The following is a 25,767-nucleotide window of genomic DNA, read 5'->3' as shown; positions in this document are numbered from 1 at the left end:
AATCATTTTGGTTTTCGAGAGCTGTGACTTTTCTTGAGTAGATTTTGTGAAAGAGCCTCTGTTTATAAAAATTATTGGGTAGCGTTGGCTGTCAGAAAACATAAACAGGCAATTAGTGCACTAAGAAGAATGATACAATGAATTCCTCCTGGCAGTCTCCTATCTGGAGCCAAGCAAGGCCCTGACTCAGTGAACAACTAGACTTGGGTTTAAGTCCACAAGATCATTCTAGGAGACTACTGGGACTACTCACACATTAAAGTGTGTGCAAGCGGTTTGTGAAGGTCAGAAACATCTTTGGGAAATGGAATTGCAGGGACAGCCAATGATTTCCTTGCAATGTGGCACCACCCACAGAAGCCATCTCAGAAAGCCGCCTAGAAGCAGAAAAAGGTTCTGCATTCAATTTAGATTAACTTTAATGAATATAGCCTATTTAGTGGCCTCAGAAAGACCGTTTACTTCTGTGTCTCCCTACTCACCAGCCGAATTCTGCACTACATTTTTCTACCGAGTTTCGGCGGTGGAGACAGTTGGTTCTGCCATGAAACAACAGTGAGTTTTGGCCTTTGTAGTGAATGTGGGTTTGTGGTCTGTGGAAAGAGATGAAGGACAAAACAAATATTACAAGAGAAATGTGATTAACTGCATGATATCACCCATGAAGTTATCCTCATTTCTTCCACTCTATAAAAATCAATGGCCCTAATTTTTTGCGTGGAAGCCTGACCATTGGTGTGTTCTGAAGCTGCTCTCATTATCTTTGCTCTTGACCTGCACATGTTCAATCCTTAAAGCTACTCTGATGGACCCAAAAAAGCCCTGCGAAAATTAGCTCCCTCTATAATGTCCTAAGATATATTTTAAATTATTTTGAGCATGACTGGGCAGAACCAACACACTTGGCACTCTGGACACCTGCCCCAATATTGCTCCAAAAGGACAGTTCTCCTGAGCTTGTTCTCAGAAACGGAGGTTGTTGTGGGAGGCACGAGGGACACTGAAATAAATTTGGAGATGAATAGTTCTGAAACTGAGCCGTTCCTAAGGAGTTCTCACAACAGGGAAGGTTCTGGAGGAAACTTCTCATCTGTTGCTGAAAGAGTGGGAAAAATTCATCTACAGGGGAATAAAAGAAGAATGTCCTTTCTTTCTCCCTCTCCAAACAATGCATACAGCTAGATCTTTTCCTAACACAACTCCACCAAAGCCAGGGCGATTATTCCTGCTGGCATCTTGAGTGTGCCAACATAGCCAACCTAGGTCTTGTTTTTTATTTGAGTTGGAGGGAAGCATCTGACAAATAACAACAACGGCAGACCTCTTACTAACACAAAGCACCAAAGAACCGTCTTCTCAAGCCCGTTTGATCAGGCAGCTCTACCTCCGAGAGAGGCAAATCCAGGAGCAGGGCTCTGCGTGACCTTCATTAGCCGGGAAGCAGAAGGTGGGCTGACTTTTGCCACCAAGCTCCTTCCCATCCCTCTGTGTTTTATACATACTAGAAGTTGACCTAACTGGTTCATCCCGATTCTGATTGGAGCCTTTATATTAAATGCAAAAGTACTCATAACCTACACTTAAAAAGGACGCAAGTCAGGCAACAAGGCACAACACTTAAACCCTGCTGGTCTATAATATATATTCCTACGTACGGAAAGCACGGACAGTGTCAGATGAAACTCGCAATTAGTCCCCCTTGAACAGCGAGCGGTTCAAACTGTAGCATCATGCCAACCGTGATTAAGAGTGATACAGCACATCATCATTGTCAACACTATTCAACCAATGTAAACCTTAGTTAGAAATGTACTTGTCAGAGAAAAATGCGCCTTTGATTTCTATTACACTTTCCCCAGTAATTGCTGTCATCAGTGGCAGGTTATTATTACAGTTGAATAGAGTTTCGGTAATTACTTTTGCACAGATTCTAACAGCTTTTAGATTGAATGATATTCTGACAGTTTGAATACTCTTGACAACAATTACCTTTTTCCTGGTTAACACTGATTCAGGAAAATTAAAAATTAAATCTGTTCAGAGGAAACACTTATGTATGGCACTAGTAAGTGGGTTGATACAAAAATGTGTAAATTACAGAATGACTTAGAATAAAAAGTTCTTTTGCTCTTCCTCTTATGCTTTTTAAAAAATCAGCACTTAGGGTACACGCAGTACATGCTGGTTAGATTACCAGTAAATGATGTGAAATAATTTAAAGCACTTCTAAATCCACTTCCTACTGATCCGCTTGAAATGGAGAAAACACTATTATGAAGGAAGGCTTGTTGCTCCCGGCCTAATTTTTGTCTTGGGTAACAGTCAGATAATGGCTTTTGGCTTTCAAACCGTTATTCTTAATCTCACATTGCCAGATTATTAAAAAAAAAAAAAGAAAAAAGAAAAAAAGAAAAACCAAACCAAGAAAAAACAAGCAAATTGTCTTATAGCGGCAGCCTAGAGAAAAGCAACATGTTTGTTATTTCTGAAAAAATTATCTAGTGTTGCAGGGGTCATAACTCAAATGGCTTGATTAAAAAAAAGTCTCATGCACAAAGCTTTCCAATTTAATTTCCCTCTTTGACAGGATAACTGGCCTTGTGGATAAGGGAGACACAGTCAATGTGATACATCTTGTTATTAGGAAGCTTTTTGATACTGTTTCACATGACGGTCTTATAATAAAACTAAGAAAATATGGTCTAGGAGTAGATAAAATTACCATAAGGTGGAGGGAACAATTGGCTGAAAAAAACTGCTCTCAAGGAGTTGTTATCAATGGTTCACTGTCAAAGCGGGAGGAAATTTCAGGTGAGATTCCTCGGGGACCTGTCCTTGCTCCGGCTGTGTTCAATATTTTCATAATGACTCAGTTAAAGGGAAAAAGAGATTACACTTATAAAATTTGCAATGTTGAGGAGCTGGGTTGGTGGGAACCCTTGGGAGGCCTGGATCAAAATCCAGGAAGATATTAACAGTTTGGAGTGATGGTCTCAAATTAAGATGAAATTCAATAAAGCCAAGTGTAAAGCGTTACGCTTAGAGGAGAAATCAAATGCAAATGGGAAACTGTCAGTAAAGGAGCTGCCTACAGAAAAGAGTTTCAAAGTTAGAGTGGCCTGTGAGCTCAGTATCAAACAAAGGAATGAAACTGTTCCAGAAAAGGTAATTTCATGGATTTGTTAACAAAAGCATCTTACCTGAGACCACTGTGGTAATTACCCTACTCTCGTTAAGCTGAGGCCTCATCTAGAATGCTGCACACAGATTAATGGCCCTCGATGTTCTCCAAAAGAAAATTCAGAAAGAGACTTTTTTTTTTTGACAAAGGAGTTGATAATTTTTTTTTTTTTTTTAAGGTTTGAAACCATCTCCATGACATAAAAACATGCAGAAGACAATTAGCACAAGCTGCTTTCCTTAGAAAGGAAGGCAGGACCAGCACAGCCCCAGTGCTGGGGGCTACTGAAGCTTTACTTGCTCCAGGTCAGTGGGAGGAGTAGAAAATTCAGCTATGGGAACTACCAAAGGAGAATTACTACTGATAAAGACAAAATAATGCCATAGTGCCCAGAGAGTAAGCAACAGATATTGAACTAAACTCATCTAGCTACCATACTGGCTAAAACACACATTTTAAAAACCCAGAAATACTGTCAATACACATTTAGAAAGGGTGGGTCAAAGCATACAGAGCAATGAGACTTCTCTAAAATTCATTACATCTTTTAAGATTTTCCTTTCAGATTGTATTTTCCTTCTACTCTCTGAGACTTTCATCCTCAGATCACATTTTCAGTATTTCCTCTGCTTCCACGTTAAAAATTACCGAGATACTGTAACATCATTTTTACGTTATCAACTCTAAGGGAAAAAAAAAAAAAAAAAAAAAAAAAAGGTAAATTTTACAAGACTTACAACAATTGGATCATAGCAGGAGGTGACACACAACTGACTGGAGAACATTTATTGTTTGTTACCTTAGTTTTATTGGCTTGATTAAAAAGGATGCAACTAATACATTACTGAAGAAGAAGAGTCATATAACAAAACCCACACTGCTCCACCTCTTTTTGGCTCGGACAACCTCGCACAACCTGGCGCAACCTGTGAGCAAAAGCAGCTTTCAGATGGCACTGGGGAGGGACTCGCTGGTTTCTGGTCAATACATATCACTTATTCTAACCGAAACGGGGGCAAAGTGGCAAGGAGCAGGCAAAGCCTCGGCTCCTCCTCTTCCACACCCATCCCAGCCAACGTGCGTGGGGACGTACACCACCCAAGGCAAGGAAGAGAGATGCTGCTCTACGTACGGAGTCTGTAGCAAAGCTGCAACTGAGCCTTCAGCTTTTGACACTACCACACCTATCGCGGATCTACACGTGTATTAAAATACCATCATCTTTTTTTTCCTGCTCATTAGAATTATAGATTTAGTTTATTGTTATACTTTCCATACAGCCTTCTCTTTTTATTAGCATTGTACAGGCGGTACAAAAGCAAAATTTAGTCCTTTCAGGGAGCTGAAAAGAAGCGATCTTTTACATGACAAATCCAACATTATCATATGTAAACCTCATTTACTATGTAATGTCTTCCTGTTTTCCAGTTCATTAATTGAATGAAACCTATTTTCACACTCTGGTAGGCAGCAGTATTCTCCAACTAACACAAACGAGGCTTTTAGGAAAAAAAAAAAAAAAAAAGAAAGAAAGAAAAAGATGGAATGTTAGAAAATACTTTACATAGTGATTGGTCCAGAGATATAAGGATTTCTGAAAAAATATTTTTCACTACATTTCTCAAAAACAACAAAAAAATAGTGGCTGGAGTCTGCAGCTAATATAAAATTTGTTTTATCAGATTAGTAACTGCAAAGTAATTGTTTAATCTTCCATAAAGTGAGGAACCTGCCTTGAGTAACCGTTACGGCCTTGCTCTGATGCGCCCAAGGAGCAGGCCATGGCTTGAGGCAGAACCCATCCCTGTACACAGGGGGACCACCCCGCCTCGTGTCACAGCCCCAGATATCCCTAAAAAATGGCAAAAACACTGACTCCAACACAACTCAGCTGTGAATTGCTGACAGATAGCATACATAGTCCCCTGCGTAGTGATGAGGCACTGATATCTTGTTTATCATCTTAAAGCTTTCACCGCAACACTCTTTCTTTTAGAAGAATATTTCTGTGCCACAAAGTCATACCAGTGAGAACATCCCAATATACTTATTGCAAATTCCAAGAAAATACCCTGACTGTTAATTCTCCTTCATATATACAGAAAATTTTAAAAGTTCACCATAAAAATGGCAACTCCCAAGGGTGAGGGTAAGCCGTGAGTCTAGCTCTGCATTCGAGAACATAGGTGATCATTTAGAAGTGATAGGACAAAAGTGTCTTAAATATAGTTAAGACCAGACTACCTAGCAATTAAAAAATATTTTATAAACATTTTAAAATGTAATTTCTTCTATGCACCTGCCTATAGTTTTGTCTGCCTTGCTTCAGGAAAAAAAAAAGCCATGAAATTACGCCAAAGCTTGGTTTAAAGTCTGCCTCAAATTATGCTACAATCATTTGTTGTTTCCGTATCAGGATATTATCCCACCTCTCTCATCCGATTTACCCAAGCCAAAGCTGTGCAGCGTATTTGGACAGAAATTTGCCCAGTAAACTGCCACTCTCATCTTCGTTGTATATTCAAATGACACATGTAATGCCCAACTACACTACCATAAACACGTGTGGAGATACATAACCAAGGAGGTTTCAAATTGCAGCCTAATTTATAGTACACAACACATGTGGAGATTCAAGACCAATGTTTGCCATTGAAAGACACTGACAATTATTTTCTTGTTTTTTTCTCACAAGAAAATCCATAGCCCTGAGCGAGCTGCAGTAATAAAGCTCCTCACAGATTCCAGACGTGTTCCTGGAGAAAAAAAATAAGTATTTAAAAAGTTTTATTTAGGTCCAAGGAAAAAAGGCTTTAAAAATACCGAGATGGGAGGGGATTTACTACAGACAACTCTTGGTCAGTATTTGCATTAGTGTGGTGTGAAAAGTCAGAAAACATCGATGGCGTTTGTTTACAGTACAGAACAAGGCAGCATCACCGGCACGCAGGAGATCACGCTATTGCAGGCAAACCAGAGTAACAGAAAAGGAATGAAACGATGAAGAACACGTGTCAAGATCTCAGCCCGCAAGAGAAATTTCTGGGCTGAATGCTGGGGTCTCAGCAGCCCAACATGGTGTGTGGACACCATCAGGGGTTTAGGCCCTGGTACCACAGCTCCATCTGCATAATGCAAACAGGCGAAACAAAACCGATATTAAAAGGAGAAAAATCAGCAATTTAAAATTGCCTACTACATCCCTTTTCCTTTTGACCTCAATCCAAAGCCTTTATAAGCCAAAGAAAAGACAAGCTCACAATTAGTGAATATGACCAGTTAATGGATTTATTCTGAATGAGCTTTTAAATAAAGCAATAAGCAAGCCTGGGAAAAAAAGCAACTTACTGGCCTATCAGAGGCCAATTTCTTTTAAGCACAGGTCATGTTATTTTAAAATCAATTCCTTTTAGCAAGTTTCATCAGGACTACGTCATTCGAGAGGGAATGAACCCAAAACCTTTTATTGCCAAATAACTTAATCTGGGTGCATCTGGAACTGTATTTTCTTCAAATAAACTTAATTCCTAATATGAGTGGATTTGTTGTTTGTCTTAACAGAAATGTTCCCTGACAACTTCAAAACCAGATTATATGTGGGAAAAAAAACCACAGTTCAGTTACAAAGCTTTTAAAAAAAAAAAAACCACAGAGCTAAACAGCATAGAACAGCTTGCTAGGAAAAATTAAACTCCAAAATATTTCTGAATAGCCAGGATACCAAATACTGGTGACGGTTAGGGCAGGCAATGTGAAAATCTGTAAAACATTCCCAAAAAGTAACTCCTTTTTGCTTTCTTGGTAACCCATAGCCTCACCAAAATTCAAACCACAGCTGCAATCCAGTACCGTAATAGGTATTTTTAGAGTCTGATACTATAATAAGGATTTAATTCCATTCAATTGCCACACAAAATTCCAAGATGAGGAACAGGGATGCCTGTTGTTAGATCACACCGAGCACCCACAGCCTTACTACCCTTCCCAGCCCCAGGTAAGGACCAACCCATCCCATCCACGACTCACTCACCCAGGCTGCCCTCAGCACAACACCCAAAGCCCCCTCCTCTTCCTCCCCAGCAGCAGACATCTTCCTCTCCCCACACCCACGGCTGATGGCAGCTGACACAAGGGCTCTCCCAGGTGTTTGAGATGAGATTAAATAAACAAGTTGCATTTGTTCCTTTTCAACCTGCATTAGAAAAAAGTACTGAGAATTACAGCAACCACCAGTTATCCTCCAGGATTCCTTCGTTATAAAACCATCACCTCACCCATAGCCTAGTTTAAGTGAAGGCGCTAAGCACTGATAATTTTGTTTTAGTGTCTAGTGTGCCAGAAGACTCTGATGAACAGCTTTCCATCCCTATTCAAGCACCTTTGTTAGGAGCAAGTCTTTGCTCTTTTAGATCCTGATCCAAAGCCTTTCAAGGCAACCAAAAAGTCTCCTATTGATGGGAAGGGGCGTGCCCTTGCTAATTGTTCCTTTCATGTTAGAGTGAAAACAAATTCTTCAGCTTTCCTTTTAAATCCATGAAGTTGCATCCCTGGATATATTGGACCCTTATTTTAAGTATGATGAGGAGGACAGGTCGAAGGGCTGTGCGTGGGCTGCAAGGATGTATGGCATACAGACCACGCTGTAAGGCTGGATACATCACCGCATGGCTTGAATTTCACTATCCGGAAAGGCTCCAAATGTTACAGGGTTCAGAAGTTCACAGCACTTGCTACGTCTGAAATACCGATTGCTCGCCAGCAGACCTGAGCTTGGAAAGCCATGCTGATGCTCCCCAATAGCTGCTTCCTGTGAACCACTTGTTTCCCCACAGAAAATTGATTTTTTTTTCAGTTTGCTATTGTCCCAGATCAAGGTGTCATCTCTGTACAAGGCAGAGGCACGGATGGAGAAAAGTGAGAGGTCTAGAAAGCATGCAAGCTTGGCTTTGGGGTATCTCAGTGCCAAAAAAAGGTTTTGAGAAATCACAAGATGCTTGCTCAAGAGCAAGAGATGCAGCTGGCTTACTGAAAGCGAGTTCTGATGGAAATGACAAGCTAAGCAGGCGTGTTACAGCATGGAATTTTACCAATAATGTAAACAACAAAACTCAGAATTAATGTAATATTTTTTAGAAAGCTGAGTTTTAGCCAGGCACATGTAACCACAGCTTCGCAGCACCATCTCCACGGACGGCAAGCCCGAGAAAAGCTCCACAACCAGGGATAACTAAAGGCTGCCTTTAACACCCTAGGAAGGAGATGAACTGGTGGGAACTAACAGGTATTTCCATCTATGGGTTAAAAAAGCCTGTGTAAACAAAATGATACAGGTAAATACAGGTCTGCAAAGAGGGGGAAGCAGCAGTAGCACACGGCTGATGGTGTGGGAAGCCAGGAGAGAGCATGGTTGGCTGGAGGAGCGCGTTCCAGGACAAAAGTCTGCTCTGGACAAACCACCCATACCACCGTGCCATAAATACTGGTGTTTTGGCAGAAGAAGGAGAATTCTTAGAGAGAGTAATACATAAAATGCAATAATAACCTGGAAACATACCTTAAAAGAAGTAATCTTACAATGAAATAATTTTTCTTCCCTCCACAAAGGGGGATTTCACCCAGGAGTTGTTTCTAGAAGACAGTAAAGCATAACAGATGACTGTTGCCTTGCATACAGAATGCACACATGCATTTAAATCACTTATATTTTACTTTTTTATGATGCAATTGTGAATTGTGTTGTTTTGCATTTGTAATTAGAGGTTGGAACAGATGGTAGAGGCTTGGTTTAAAGGGATGCACTGGAGTACACAGCTCTCTGTACCGGGTCTCCTGCTCCGCCGAGGATGGAAACTCTACTAGGAGGTGGTCAACTAAGAAAGCATTTATTGCACATCAACACATGCTGAAAAGCATCAGCATGGAGTTTCATGAAGATCTAGTATTTCTTTTCCAAAAAAGCACTCTTAAAACGTTCTCACTACCATGCTCTGATTTTGGCAGTTGGGGTATTTATGTTTCAAGAGATCTAACACTGTATAATTAAGATAGTAGGAAGATTAAAAAGACAAATAATGTTTATAAAATTACATAAGTGGGTTTAAAAATTGTGTTGCTTGCTGCCTTGCAGGCTGAGGAGTCAGAGAAGAAGCTGACACAGAGACTGCAAGGTCTCACATCAGCTTGTCCTTTTACCGAAGGCAACAAAATCGCACCACCCAAAACCCCAGCCCGGGGCTGCTGTTTCAGTCCAAGGCCTGTTGCAAAAGGAGTGAAAAGCTGTTATTTTCTGAAGGCTGTTCTTCATGAAACTACTTGGTGATTTCAATTCATTTTAGCATACCAGTGTCCCCGTCACAGAGGATCTGCTGCAGATTGTCTGATGGAGTATAATGACCTTTCCAAAGGTCTGACGAGACATCTTACAGAATTCTGCTGCAGAAATATATCAGACCTCTTCCAAAGTCAATGAAATGACCCAAATTTACTTTTGTGGCTTTTCTATTAGATTCTTAAATTTCTATTTTGTGTTACCCTGTAGGTCAATAGAAGCATTGCTTGGGACAGTGTCAAGCCCATTCTAAGATACAGTAGCATTGCTAGGACAAAAAAAAAATTAAAAACAAAACAAAACCTAACCACAAAGATAAAGGGGTAAAATATCTCAGGAGCACATGGGGAAGCAGCCAAGTTTTTTAAGCATGCATCAGATTTTGCTCTGAATATCTGGTTTTATACAATTCGGTTAAACCTAGCCAACATCAAGTGGGAGATCAATAATAGCACAGATACAGTGTCTCTACTCATATTTGCAACCTTGCAAAACAGTCAGAGAGAGACAGACTCGGGTCAGACAGCTCACAGCACCTTGCCGTTATTCCTTGACAGCAGAAGCAGCGTAACTGCAGACCCCGTCAGTAATTTGTTTTCCACACAACATTGCTTGTAGAGCTAGAAATGCTTCAAACATCAAGAAACGAGAATTCACATCACGGCTATGAGACCGAAAATATAACCTGTCCTTCAAGAAACCTGAAAATACTGTACCACTTTTGGTGACGAGGATGGCATGTGTGCCCCACCAGAATCCTGGTAATAGGACTGTGAGCCAGCAATCCTTCCAACCCCGATCAGTAAAATCCCCCCCGAACCACCCAAGTTCGTTATTAAATCAACCAGATGAGATCTCATAGTAATGAGCTCCTTTAAGTTTTATCCTCTTGTTACTTTAATCTGATAATAAGATTTTACAATAAAATACCAATGAGGACATACAAATCTCTTGGAAAGCACACCATCCATTACTCACTGAGGGCTAAGTGTTAGCTAGTACATGTCATTTTTACCTTGAATATTCAGATTCTGTAAGTCACCAGAAAGAACAATGATGAAGATCCTTTTCTGTTTAAAAGTGGATGGAAAGGGTTTCTCTGACTTTGCTGTTCTTTGTGTTTAAGAATCCCTCTTACAAACGCAGCCCACTGCCTACTCTAAAGGGTTAAAGTCTCTTTGACTCTTCTAAAACTGACTTTTTTCTAAGTAAGATCTTCAAAAATCTCATTCATGTTTTTTAAAAAAATTCTTCTGTTGTACAGATATTGATAGTTCTTAAAACTGACTGTTTAAAGGATGCTATGAGGCCAATGTTTGAGGCTTTTAAAATCAGAGCTTAGAGGCTGAGACTCACATCTGAAGGTTGATTTAAGTTTAGCTCCACTGAGATTTTCTTCTTGAACTTGTGACTTGGGTCTGCCAGTACGTTTTGTTTTGCTATAGGATGTGCTAATTCTTGATGAATGTAAGAGGATGTTTAATTACACTTGTTGCGCTTCTCAAAACACTATAATATTCAATGAGTAAAACTTCTTAAAAACTATGTCTGATTGCATCCTTGGATGTCATCAGGTCCTATGAAAATGAGGGGAAAAAAAAAAGCAATCTAATTTTTAAATGTAATTACACTTTTTTTTTTTTAAATGAATTAATATTATAGGAGCTTTTTTTTTTTTTTAAACTATCCTGCTCTTTCAGATATAGCTCCTTCCATAGCCTAGGGCAGTACAGGTCCTGTGCTGGTGCTGGAGATGAAAGTGTTAAACTATTTGTAAAAATGTATACAAATAAAATATGGCATTTACTCAGCTGATGCGTCTCTTAGGTACAGATCCTGTTTGGCTACCACAATTAATAATCAACAGGACTGGTCAAGGAGCAAAATATAAGTGATCACACTGAACCACCAACTGTTGCCACTCTGACTGACAAAAAAAAAATATAAAAAATATTTTTTAAAAAGGTAAGAAAAATGGACAAGAGCAGGGAAATATGAACACAAAATTAAGAGCTAAGAACCAAAGTGGGCTGGAAAGGAGAAGGATACAGGAGGCACGGAGACAGTAATAGGTAATAGTTTGAAGAAAGTGGAGTAAGATCAGGTTTGCTCTTGCCACAGCACAAGCGACAGATCTTAACCAAAGGCAGGATCCCAGGGCGAAGAGCCAGAATCCAAGAGGATAAAACAATGAGAAGGATGGGAAGGACAGGAACTGCCACCTGTGATGGGTCAGGTCCCCAAAGCCCTTCAGCATGACAAGGAGCATCCCCGTATCCCTTTTGGCATCTTGAGGAGCATCCCGTACACCTTCAACACGGATACACATTGCAGACTTTTCAATAGCAGTTGTAGAAGAAGCATGTGTTTTCTCACGCATTCTGTTTAAGCTGACAATTCTGGTAAAGCTGACAATTTTAGCTATTTGAATGTTGCTAATTGTCATGAGGTACTATCAGTAAACGACTTCAGGGCGAGGGTACGTTCTGCCAAAGAGCAAGTAGCATTCACTCCAAAAGCTCCAAGCCCTTTCTTACTCCTGGTAGGTCATTTCCTACTAAAAATGGAGCAGACTTTCTAAATGCATGTATCTCCTATCAAAAATACATCCCACTCACTTCCAAAGCTCATAATCCAGCCCCAGGTGGTGTCTATAGCTACTGCCTTTGAAGTCCAAACAATCACAGTGGAAACCATGGAGCAGAGATCCGGTCTACCCGTTTTTATTCTACCTGACCCAATTAGCCTAATTTTAATAAAGAGCTAATGAAGGAAGAAGAGACTCATTGTTGAAGTTAACTCCTTTCTGGAAAGGAGATAGATGGGTTTCTGAAAAGAAGCGTACTTGGAAAATACACTTCCCTGATTCTGTTTGCAAACCTTGACGTACCCCTTTTCAATGTTTGTTGATGCACTGTGCGCAACACTTAGCAAAAGAGCTTCTATTCACTCTATTTAGCAAAATTTTAATGCATCGCATACTAGCATCATTAATGGGCAAGTCATGCATCAAAGGAAAAGAAATACCCCTTCCCCTTTGGCCTCTGGCAGGTGGGGATCTGGCATTGACCTTGCTGCTTTGTGAGACAAGAGGGCAGCGGGCACTGGACACTTGCTGGTGCCCGGGAGCAGGAGCCAGTCCCAGCAGCTCCCACAGCATCCACACAAGACAACGCGCTCACCAAGTCATCAAGCGCACTAGCTGGGCTTGTCATCTCACGTGGGAATGGGTTTTGGAGAAGAATGAGAGGGCGTGGATTATTCTGTTTAGAGAACCTCTTTGCACCCCAAGTATGGCTTCCATTTTCCCTCTGAAATTTAGACCAAACAACGCTGTCGACACCAATTCCTTTCTCCCAAATCGTGGACATCGGCTGGACTCTGCAGACAGCTTGTGGGACATGGTTTTCGACAGCCCTACGGCAGAAATACTGTTTTGCTTTTAAGGTCTACATGCCTTCAACACAATACATAAACAGTGTATTCGCAGAAAAAAAAAATCAATGTAGAATTGTTGGATTGATAACTAAATAGCACCAGGCTACGAAATGCAAATTAATACTATCATATGTTTTATAATTTGTAATTAATCTACTTTGTCTTTGTCTATGCATTTTTCCTATTTGTGCAAGAACAGGCCTGATCCAGAACTGAAGGAAATGACTAGGGGCTTTTTTTGACCAATATCGACAGAAAACACAGGAGGTTTCTCAGGAATGTACTATGCAACTGTAATCTTTAGTAAAAAAAAAAAATTAAAAAAAAATTTTAAAAATATATATAAAAGGATAAAAGTAGTCAGAAGGGATATAAGGGTTTTGCAATACAATGATATTGTTAACGTCTCTGATTTTTCTATTTCTGGTCTTTATAGAATGGAAAATGCTGATGTAATTCTGTGGCGCAGACAAACACCTTCCATTAAATAGATTAGGATCATCAAGTCTATTTTGCTGGAGTTTCTATAGCTTCAGCGCACATCACCTAGAAGGCCTGTCCTGATAAGTGCTGAGCTCCTTCAAGAACGATTGATTTCAAAGTTACTGGGCTTATGAAGTTTTTAAAGTTACAAATTCCTGTTTTTCTTGGAGCAACGTCTTTAAAGATATGCAAAGAGGGATTTCTCAGCACGGCTCAGAAACGAGTCTCAAGTGATTTGCTACTTTTGAGTACAGAGACTGTTTTTTAATTCAAGCAAACATTTGGAGAAAAATAAAGGATGTGAAAAAAATGCTCGTTAGGAAAACAGCACTGAGAATCTCAGTAGAAATATTCAACTTACTTGATTAGGTACTTGTGCTTTTAGATCCTGGAGCATGAGCAATGTGTAGCATTCCAAATACAAGGACAAACACAAAAGTCATCAATGGAAAAATGAGGTTGGAAAGGTTTTGGGCTAGGTTTGGAATGAACCCCGCAATCAAAGGACCACTAAGACCGTATTCCTAAAGCTGAAGTAATTACTGCTGTTTCTCAGATTGAGATACGTTAGGTTTTTTCAGATACTATTTTGGGTCTGGTAGGCTATGGAAATATGTAGGTTATTCTCACTTAGACAAACAGATATTTAGAAAAACAGATCTATTTACATACTAGATGGACATATTCGCAGGAAACGTTTGATAGATGAAGGCAGAGATAAAATTTCTCAGGTTTGCTGATAGAGCTGCTATGTGCTATGCATAGAAAATTTCCTCCTTGTAGGTAATGTACGTTTGACTTCACCTTCCGCATATTGATCACTCTCTGAGTTGCAAATACTTGCCCATGTGGAAGTGTATGTAATATGAATAACTATTTCAAACGTGCATGTCTTAAGCCATATGTTCACTGGTACCTGAGCATAAACCTACTGGCGTTTACTATCATATACTGCAGATCAACAAACCCTAAAGCATTTCCGAAGTGCTGAATGTATATTAACGCTTCATAGCTTCAGAGACACATACTTTCAGATATAATTATTTACATATAGGGTCCAAGACCAGGAGATAACCTTAAGGTCTGGGGACATCAACACTTGCAAGTAATCATCACTACTGTATCGCTCTCACACTCCATAATCTGCTAACATATGCCTACATTTTATACATGTTTATGTAGTACTTTATATGGAAATGTTTCATTCCTGCCCGCAGCAACACGTGGCATTTCTTCGAGAACATTTCAGCACCTTTTAACACTGTTTCTTCAAATGTCTTCCTAATCGCAAGGATTTCATTCTACAAATGTTATCACTGCTCAAGCAGATTAATTTTCTTAACTGCTTAATATGCATGCTCTAGGCATTTCTACAAAATGTAAAATATACAGGACAGAACTAATATAAATAAACTACTAACAGGCTATTCTAGATCAGATTTAAAGTGGCATGGTTGGAGATAACTCCGTTTTAAGAATTATGAGTCTTCTTATTGTGGCATCATTTAATCTAGAATTTTCCTTTGGAATATAAGGCAATTTTTCAACTAATTATTATCATACCACTTTCTCTAAACTCAGCCATGATGTTTTCCGTTACCAAAACGGCCACTGCTGGCATGGAAAGTACTTAAGTGGAAAGCTTTGTCACAATTCTACATTTTCCTAATCTTGGTGGATTGCGCTGAATTTTTTTGCTAGTTTCTGTCTGATCAGGCATCTTCTAAAACTGCACAAAACCTCATTGGGTGGAGAGACCTCCAGGTAGGTACAGAAGCAGAAAGTGGCAGCTCGCTAACACATAGGCTCCTGAGCCAGTTCACCGTGGTCACGTTCAAAGAGACTTAAACTCCTGACCACCACAGATGCTTTCGCTATATTGCACTCACGTATCACTTCTCAAAACGAGGAGTCGGAAGCTAGCTGGGACAAATGGATTTCAGGCCAAACTGACTTTTCTCTGTCAAACCCATACCAAGCCTAGGCTAACTTTTAAAGAACCGAAAGCTGGCGGGATTAATCCAAGCCCCAAGCTTTATCTGTTATCTGGTTGGAGATATTGGGAATCTCAGGAAATCATTGTCTGACTGCATCCTTCCAGCATCCTAGTTATCTTCCATCCAGATCTAAATAGTCTGGTCTGGTATCAGGGAGACATGGCATCAGGAAGAGAGGAGTCCTGGTTTATGCCTTAAAGTGCAGATACAGGAGTGGAGATACGGACACCTTCACTGCCCTCACCCTCCATGCACACAGGTTCATCGCTTGCTGATGTTCATGTGGGTGACAAAGATTAAGCTAATTACATAAAGATCTTCTAGAAGAACAACCCAGCAGAAGAGGACAGCAGCCTCCTCCTGACCCCAGAACCACGTTGTCCATCTCAGCCCTTTCCCCCTGCACTACCCACTCTCGCCCTAAACACATTTATCCCGGCACTTGGCGAACTGCACAGAAATTTCCCCTTTGAATAAAGAAATAGTACACAGCGAGCCTTCTGACAGGAACAAGCTGATTTCTTTAAGGTCCATGGAATTTTTTTTTTTTTTTTTTTTTTTTTTTTGAAGCTAGAAGAAATGCAGTTTCCCCGCTGTGAGGTTTGGTAGCGTTACTGTTGGAGAGATGAGTCATTGTTTCCTTCGTATAGATTGTCTGAGTACCTATAACTGTCTCTCATCTACATGTTAATTGCATCCAACAGAAAGACTTTAAATGAATACGCTGTCAATAACACTGTTATTAATGCTTCTTGATAGGCATGGTTAGAATATTTTGTAAGATCAGAGTCTAATATTTCCCACAAAAACCGCCTCATGTGTTGTGTTATTGTGTCTACTTTTGATCAAAACCTGCTTGTAAAGTCTTGGTTGGCTTTTTTTTTTTACTCTTCTTTCAAGGATTCCCTTATTGCTAACATTTGAGGAACTATAGTTACTACATGCGTAATAGTAATCCACATTGATTTGAACCACAAGGCTAAGTTTAGCTGTTAAATTTATATTTTCAAATGCTGAGCGGCGCATTTTCTTGCCTTCACTCAGCGCAGCTGGTATTGTAAGACCTGATCGTATTGGAGGGTTAGAGCCTTCAGCTTGATTCAGTCACCTGAAGGTTCTGATTCCTGCCAACGCTCCCTTTCTGTTTCTAAACGACTGCGACATGAATAGTTTGGCAGAGATTCCTTGTTATTGGCTGCTCACCTACCTGAGACAAAGGGAGGCAGAAAGAAGAACCCATGTGTTTGACTGGAAAAACAGACAGAACAGCTTTGCGGCGGTGCCCCACGTGTATAGCTGATGGAATTTACCGACTGAGAGGTGGTAGCGTGCCAGAAACACCTAGGCAACAGGTGGTGGGAGCCTTGCCTTGGATGGAGTGGCTTCGCTGGGCAGCCCGGAAACATCGGGAAAGTTGAAAGAACACACAGCCCACTTTGTTTGAAAAGAGCAAATAACCTATCCAAAGGCTGAAAGCCTCCTTTTTTTTTTTTTCCCCCCTCTCTCATCTCCTTTTTCTCTTCCCTCACTGTTTCTTCAGGTTTAATCCTTTTGTTTCTTCTCCTTCAGACATCTGTCCTCTGCCTGGACCGCGGCTCGGAGCGGCTAAAGTACATCTATACCACCTTACGCGCAGCACACTTTGATAGCTCACAATGAGACACCAAAGCTGAAATAAACACATAGCTGGAAAAAAGAAAAAGTTAAATCCCTACTTGAAAACCTGTTTTGTGTTTTCTTATTTCTTAAAGTTATTTTTAAGTGTTTAAACCAGACCAATTATAGTCAGAAACTACTTCACTTAATCCATTCCTTTATCTCCTGGGAAAAATCACCAAAGCAATTCTCAAAATGTTTAAATCCCACAGCGTGCATAAAAGCAGCAAGTAAATCTGCTCCTTCCCAGGCAAACCTGAAGGATTTTACTGACATCTTTAATTAAACTAGCAAATAGGTCGGTTTCTCTTGTGTTCTGACCAATACACTGTCAACAAGGAAGGAAAAAAAAACCTGAAAAGAAGGATTTGTCCTGAAAAACAGCACTGAAACATTTGTATAATCATGATCATGGACTGGAACGGCAATGTAATCAGGAATTATTAATCATTATAAACTACTTCCTGGCAACACATTGCTTGGATAATACCCCTGTAACTACAGTAGAGTTAGTTATGAAATAATTAAACCCAAAAGTTGGAAATAGAAAAAAAAAAACAACAAACCACAAAAATCCAACCCCCAAAACACATGAAGCTGTGCAAAAGGAAAGTGTGCTTATCTCGGATTTAATTCCAAAAGGGAGAATCCTGCAACTGTTATTAGATCAGCAATAAGCACAGATGGCTGCAAAGGAACCCTTCTCCAAGCCATCCTCCCATCTCCACCCTGCAGCACTTGCCAAGGAGAAAGCAATACAAAAGTAAAGAGCAACAGAACCGGGAATTTAAAGTTTTTTAAATATAGAATCCTCATGTTATTCATTATCAATAACATTACTGGCAAATTTACCCAGCACAGACTTTAACACGTGATTATACAAGTTATACCCAATGCCACCGAGCAACTTGTGGCAGTCTCCTGTAGCTATCATCCCCTTACGTATTTCTTTTTCTTCCTGCCTGAGAGAACTGATGAGCCCAGGGATGAAAAGGTTTTCATTGCATGAAAAAGCATGATCCCAAAAATCCTGCTCTTAAGCTCTGTGGAAGAAGGATTTATGACGCTCAACTGGCAAAGATAGCAATTAGCTGGAATACTCAAGAGCAGAGAGCTTGACAATCTGATGAGTTATTCTTTTGAACCGGGGCAGCAACTCATGCATAAATTTTCTTGTAAACAATTATTACAGGAATGCACTGTAAACACAATTAATCATCTCAAGGTGTTATCTCTAGGTATTTTCCCCACAGATTATGTGCCACTTGCTCAATAAATAAAATTTTAACATAAAGACATCAATAGCTGGTATTATTAATATTCCCATTCAACCAAACACGGCTGAGTAGAAGCTAACGAGCTTTGATTACATTTTGAAAAAAGAGGAAATATTACATAAAATAGGAAAAAGAAGATGTGAATTGTGAAACTTTGAATGAAAATAGGATTAAAGAGGAGGCATATGAATCGGAACATTCACTCAGATAAAATATGAGTACTTTGTAATTTAAAAAGCATGTTCACTGATATGAATTGGAAATAGTGCAGTACATCTTGTTAACAGGAATATTAAGTTTTACATCACCTTAGATAGGTTCTTCTTACAAAAGAGTATTTACAAGAGCCTTACAATAATGGGCTGCCTAATGTTTCCATAAGATTTCTTCTTATGATATATACCAAACACAATTTCCTCTATTGTTCATAATTATCAGCTGGGGATTTGAGTAGCGGGCAAAAGGAACAAAAGCATTAACTCCGTTTCATCTCTTACAGTCTGCAGTGCATTCAACAACGTGCACTCCCGATTTATTTGAAAACCGCCCTTTCAGAAACCCATCTCCCAGATCTCTTTGAGATCATCCTATGGACTTTGGCAGGAGTTGAGAGAAAAACGAGTTCAGAAGAGTGTGGCAACCAGGGCCAGGGGAGAATGAGACAGGGCAAGGGGGAAAGAAAACAGGGGTTGCTGGAGCAGAGGACTGGGAACACAGGAGGATGGAGAGCACCATCTCTCCAGTCTGACAGCTTTGAAATAGTTTGCAACATGGGGAAGATACAAGAGGCACAGAAAAAGACACTGGAAGGGCTCACAAAAACTGCCCATAAGGATTTTACCTCCAAGAACAGGGAGAGGAGCAGCACAGAGGAGCAACCAAAGTCATTTGAAAAGCAGAGGGAATAGAGAACATCAACATCTGCACTTTCTGCTCAGTTATCTTCCAGTCAACCTCATCATTCCTGTTTATAAAGGGAAGTTGCATTCGCTTAGATTTCTGCCGCTCTGCCCAGTTCCTTGTGCAGCCAATGGCACAAACACGTCAGCCAAGTGAAACGGGTGCCATGGGAAGGAGACTGGGGCTTCAGGTTTTCCATGGGTTCAAATGAGTTCTGAACTAACCTCTCTGGGATGGCTACAGGTGATACCAGAAAGCAGATCCTCTGAGAGAGAAGACCAGAGTTCACGTCCGTCACCTTGTTGTCATGTGTGACACCAAAGTCACAGCAGGAAGAAAGGTGCCAGAATTTGCATCTTCTTAAGTTTCTTTGTTGATGGTCCTTTGTTGGTCCCCAGTCCTGTGGCTCTGCAACAGGCAGATTCACTCAACAGTGGGATGGTTAGGAGAGCAGGGAGTCAGGGTAGTGATTCTTTTGTTCCAGACAGTTCTCAGAGTTCAGTTCTCTCAGTTCTCTCACCTTCTTCGGATCTCCATATATTTTGAATCAAGGCCATGGGAGATGAATGCAGATGTTTCAAAGCCTTTTCATACCAGTCTGCTTTATATCCTAGAGATCATTCATATAATTTGGTGGTGTCCCGCACGTCAAGGGCCACGATCTTCAAGATTTTTACAAGTTTGTGCACCTTTTCTTTTCAGGAAGCTGATCACTTTATGACCACGATGCAAGGTGTTATTTTTTCTGTTCATTCCCTGAAGCAGGCTGATAGAAACTAGCCAACAGACAAATCACGCTGAAGTATTGGCCTGATGGTCCCAGAGATCTTTCAACTGATGCTATTCAATAGGGGTAGGAGTACTGAATGTCTTGCACTGCAGAGAGATTTATTCATCGATATGGACAGCAAAATAGCACTGCTCGATAATTATTTAAAAACCCAGGAAGTCACCTTGATATATTTTTTTCCTAGTGTTGCCAATTTTTATTACCATCCACTCCTGGTGTACTATATAGCCCCTAAGGTAATTTGGTGCCTGTAAAGCTACCTATTGCAAATCAATTAAACACATATGCACATTTTCGTGTGTGCCGAAAAGGGACGCGTTTGGAGGCATTTGTCCTTTTGTGTTGATGGTAGCCATTAGACAGCAAACTTTATCTAACCCAACGCTGGCAAAGGTGAGGGAGGCAGCTGAGAGAATCCATAAAACACAAAGAAAGGGGAGCAAAATCTACTTGACGAGCTACCTCAAATTCACCTTAATAAGTTCTCATCATGGCGCTATCTGGCATTACTAATGTGCCGCACACCCATCAGCACCGAGCAGTTGAGATGAGTTTTCTGCTTATCAATGGCTTCTTTTTCTTTTCCGTGCCTGGCAAATTTCTAATAGCGGGTGATTTCCTGTACGCGTATCCCATTTACGGTCTGCAGCACTGGATTATGATGAATTTACACTATCAATGAACATTGCTGAAGGGCCTCATTAACTTGTGCAGGCAGTGAATTTGTATTTTTCAAAACGCCACTCTTTCTCTAAAGAAATCGAGCTGACAGTGGCAGTCAAGCACTTGACTGGTTAATAAGGCAGCTCAAAGGGAACAGCTTCACTTCACCGCCAGTTTTTGTCCTTATTTAATTTCTCCTCCTTCCTCGACAGGTTTTGAGGATCCGCAAAGATAATGTATTTCGGTTTTTAATCTCTCAGTCCCGCTGACTACGATGATATAAACAAAAGCAGAAACACAGAAAATTACAGAGATACGCTTAAAACAGAACCAGTAATAAAAACCCTGGGGTTCTGGCTGAGCTTTTACTCTCTACTTGGCATAATTAGGAAGTTTCTTCAAATCCTGCTAAATCCCAGCTCCATTTTTCTACGCCTGCAAAGTGAACAAGATAATCATGCCCATAACGCGGGGCCTAAAAACCTGAAGGCATCAGCACCCGGCCCTCCAGACAGACTGCAACCTGCAAACAGTTCAAAAGCGCGCTTGTCAGACTGGCTGCGACATATGGAGCTCCAACGAGAATATTTCCAGATATAGGAAATACCAGGCATTCTGTAAACAGAATCGTTGGGAGTATTTTTTGCAGAGATATTTTTACGACTGGTAAGTCGCAAGAATCTGTTTGCAATATCTGCGCTCTCCGTTACCACCTGTGCTTTTCTCAGCAGAATGTGGTTAACAGGCAGGCTGCCGATATGAATTTTTTTTTTTTTTTAATCCCACATTGTGTCTTCCAATACCTCCTAAAAGCTTTGTGGAAGCTGCAGAGACTATGCGGAAATCTTGTTCCTTGAATACGACAATATTTAGCTATCGGAGATCTTTAAACATAGCTAGAAGTCGACAAAAGGCTTGTGGGAGGGGCGTCCCTGGGGCTGGGGCTGCGCTGATAAATTAGGAAGAGTTTTTGGCACCAAGGTCAGCAGAGGTTGGCCAGACCTATCCAAGGTGAAGCATCCTTCCCGCCGGCTCATGACCACTTCCGCATCAGCCTGCTCGTCTTAGAAGAGTCGTCCCGCTGTGGTCCGTGCTGGGATGACAGTAGGAGGATGGAAACGGGAAATATCAAGTATTTCATATGTTAGTAGAGCTGGACTGGGTCAAAAAGACGAGCAGGAATCAGGGCTGATGCTGCAGAAGAGGCGTACTCAGTGTTGCTTCTGCCATATGGGCAGCGGTAACCGCAAACAAGGAGGTCAAGCCTGGGAAATGGCAGCAACAGGCAAGACAAAATGCATTTCCATTCAGTCTTGAAAAGCAAATCTGAACACGAAGCGAGTATTTTCACTCTCTCTGCTTAAACATATATGAACACACATATAACAAATATGTCTCTACATACACACATTCCCATATAGATGTAGGTGAAATAAATCTGTAAAACACGAGAAATGACATCCACAAAGGTACATTTTTAGTAACACAGAAGAGAAATGATTGACAGAACAAAGCATATGGAAACGAAGAAGAATCTAACCCACATTTAGATCTAAGAAAAAAATATTTGCCTGAAGGGAAAATATTAATTAGTTTGTCTACATGCAAGATAAAAGTCTGGAAGACATATCCATCAAAAGGCAGCAGAATAAACAGCAAAATGGAAATTATTTGTAAATTGACAGTAAACTTGGCAAACATTGAGGGAGTAAACAAGTTATTTGGCATGCAAAGCACTCAGAAATCACAGCCTCTGTCAGGAGGCATCTGTGCATATATTCACTTATTTGACAGAAATTAACATTTTGCAGAAATCTTTGTTGCATGCTAAAGATTTCTTCACCCTCCTTAATTATTTTAATTGCTGCTTCAGAATGTTCCATATAAACATGACAAAAGACATTAAAATCCACCAAGTCCACTTCCACGTTATCAATAACACACAGCAACTCTGTACAGGAGTTTAACACAAAACCCACGGAGACATAAAATATTGACGTAAAAGAGCCACGCTTGTTTTTCCTTGATTGAAGTTGAAGAGGCACGAAGACATTCTCAATGTCCTTTTACTGTTGTGAAAGGCTTTAAAAACAACACACCGTTTCACAAACAAATGCAATTAATGCAACTGTTTAGAGGCCCAGGGTTATGAAGACCCTTTCTTTCCCATTGTTTTGGGAAAACTGTGAGAAAAACTAGCTTGCGCGAGACACATTTGTGCACCCATAATGCTGGTGGAAATTGGAAGTGACCACACCATAAAGAACTCTAATGACTGACTTTTTTTTTTTCCAAGAGTAATCCAAATTAATCTACACGTTAGCTATTCCCTTTCTCACCCGCAGGCAGGGATGTGCAATCTCCTATCCATGTCGTCAACCTGCTGGGTGGGTGATGCTGGAGACACCACCAGCCCAACGAACAACCAGATTCTGGCTGTTTGGGGAAAAGATGGATAGTCTGAAGGCGACGAGCTCAGAGGGTTCCTGACACTACTCTTAGGGTCAACAGAGCCACAGGTGATGACTAGTCGCACCAAGAAAACATCAAGGACAAAATGTTACTTGAATTGAGGCTGTCCTACAGGAATGGGGACTTGAGCCAAGCCCCATCCATCTCCCACAATGACAGTGGCTGCTGCAGGATCTACCGGAGATGCATGGGTCTCGTCACGGGTGGTTTGGTGACAGGATGGGGAATTTTACCTTGTTTTGTACTGAAAAAGTTCTGATTTCCCAGATTACTCCAGGCTCCGTAAGGATGGCAGCGGTACCTCACCCTTATTCATAGCCATGGATTTATGTAAGAAGTTACATTACAAAGTCAATGTAAAAATGGGATTTTAAAATAGAATCTGAATAATATTTTCTGCAAAATGTAGACCCGCACATTGCGCTTGGCCCTCACCAAGGATAAATTCACGTAGTTCAAGTAATCATTTAATATCAAAGGATAATTTAACCCTTTACACTTACACATCATTCCTCTTTATCACACTGGAGCCGTAACATACATCAACAGCAGTTTGCAAAAAAAAACGAAGTAGTCCAGAGAAAAATGATAGCTAGACATCATGAGCTGGCTCTCAATGCACCAGCTCTTTCTCCTCATCTTGCTGATTTTTGCGCGGGTGCGCCAACCCAGTTTGATTAAAACAGCAACGGCAGGAAGAGCTCGTTCAAACCGATCCAAGCACTGAAGCAAATCTCATGTGAGCTCAGATTAAAACCCAACCAAAAAAAATAAAAAATAAAAATAAAAAAAATCAAAGTGCTAAACTTAGCTAAATCTGAGACAGTTTGTTTCTTTTCATTAAAATGAAAAGCAAGTTAATACTCCGTTTCCTCCAGCAATCCATTTCCAGGTCAGGTTCCAAAGCCAAAATCTCTTGTTTTCCGCATTATTTTTATGTATTGTAACATCAAAGTAATTTGAGTAGTTGTCAGGCTGGATGCCTGCAATTCGAGTCTTTCACAGCTACAAAAGGGCTGTGGTTTCTGCAAATGTAGCAACCGCCAAACCTTGGAAAACTTTCAAAAACGCCAACGCAACTTTTGATACCTATGGGCGATATTTAGTAAAGAATTTGGAAACGCAACATTTTTATGAAAAAGTCCAGAAATACAACGTAACAAAATAAAATAAACAGGAAATAAATAACAAAGAATTATTTGTACTTAAATGATGCCTCTGTAAATAGTGAATTGTAATAAGTTTCGTCATGGCCTCTGCTTTGCATGTGACACATTTCAGTGACTTTGACAGAAAGGACTTTATGACGACGCTTCCTGAAGGAGTTCAGCAGGTATTGTGGGGAGCTCTCTGCATGGGTACAAACACGCACGTGGCCGTATGACACTCCGTACAACTCTTGTGAAGTGCAAATGACAGCGAACACTTGCCCTTGATAGTCTGCGCTCAAAAACCAAGTGAAGGGTTCATCTGTTTTACCCAAGAACATCCTTTCTCGGCTCCTAGACCATAAGCCAGCATCACTTTCAAAGCGAAACCGCACAATTTTCTTACCTTCAGACAGAGGCTTGAATACTTCTGGTATCCAAAATACTTCTGCTGAGTCCCTGGGCAAGACAATCTTACAGCAGCGCCTTCAGATCCGCTGAGCAAAATGGGAGCAATTCCTTATGTCACTTTCCTAAAACATATTAGTGCTTACTAAGTTTTTTTAAATAACTGAAAACAAGAAAAGAACTACAGACAAGCCCAAGCCCAGTCCACCACGCACAGTGCCCATTCCAAGCACCTTCCCAAAAGCTGAACATGTCCTCAGGTGTCCCAAGACCACCGGACTCCCAGCAGCAGCCTGTTGCTTTCCAGGAAGGCTCCCGCCCCACCTGACAGACCATGCCCCTGAACATCTTCAGCCTTTCAGGATGAAGTCTCCTTCTCACTATTCATAATTCTATCACCTGCTGAGTCCCAGCACTCACAAGATTATCCTTTCAGCTTTGCAGGAGGTGAATTTAGGACCTTCTGCACTGACCTGGGACCAGCTGTCTTCTGCTGCTGCCTCTTAGAATCATAGAATCGTTGGGGTTGGAAGGGACCTTTTAAGGCCATCTTGTCCAATCTCCTCCGCAAGGAGCAGGGACATCTCCAACCAGATCAGGTTGCTCAGAGCCCCGGCCAACCTGGCCTTGAACGTTTCCAGGGATGGGGCATCCAGGACCACCTCTCTGGGCAACCTGGGACAGTGTTCCACCACCCTCATTGTAAAAAATTTTCTCCCAATATCTAATCTAAATCTACCTCCCTCTATTTTAAAACCATTACCCCTAGTTCTGTCACAACAGAAGAGTTTTCCCCCATCTTTCCTGTAGACCCCCTTTAGGAACTGGAAGAACCTTGAACTACAGCAATGTGGCCCCACTGCAGCAAGTCTATTTTATCAATTAAAGCACCGCTAATACGCTTAGCCCATGGCAGATCTGTATCCCCTACAGTCGTACAAAAGGCCCACCATTCAAGACAGCGAGAATCCATACGCATTGTCTTCTCCACTGACCTTACGGGGGCTTTACACCAACCATGTCAAC

General features: G+C 40.8%; 1 protein-coding gene across 1 annotated transcript in view; it reads right to left on the bottom strand.

Annotated features, from left to right (window-relative positions):
• Positions 1–11,866: 11,866 nt before the first annotated feature.
• Positions 11,867–25,767, bottom strand: part of RPS6KA6 (ribosomal protein S6 kinase A6) — a 254,402-nt gene continuing 240,501 nt past the window's right edge. Inside the window, exon 21 of the mRNA XM_086756088.1 lies at positions 11,867–11,880. The gene's annotated coding sequence lies outside the window, so the exon portion shown is untranslated. The remainder of the gene's footprint in view (positions 11,881–25,767) is intronic.

The sequence above is a fragment of the Chlamydotis macqueenii genome, chromosome 11 (assembly GCF_036417535.1).
Source record: "Chlamydotis macqueenii isolate bChlMac1 chromosome 11, bChlMac1.mat, whole genome shotgun sequence".
Lineage (NCBI taxonomy): Eukaryota > Metazoa > Chordata > Aves > Otidiformes > Otididae > Chlamydotis > Chlamydotis macqueenii.
Note: the sequence above shows the minus strand (reverse complement) of the source record. Positions and strands in the feature narration are given on the sequence as shown.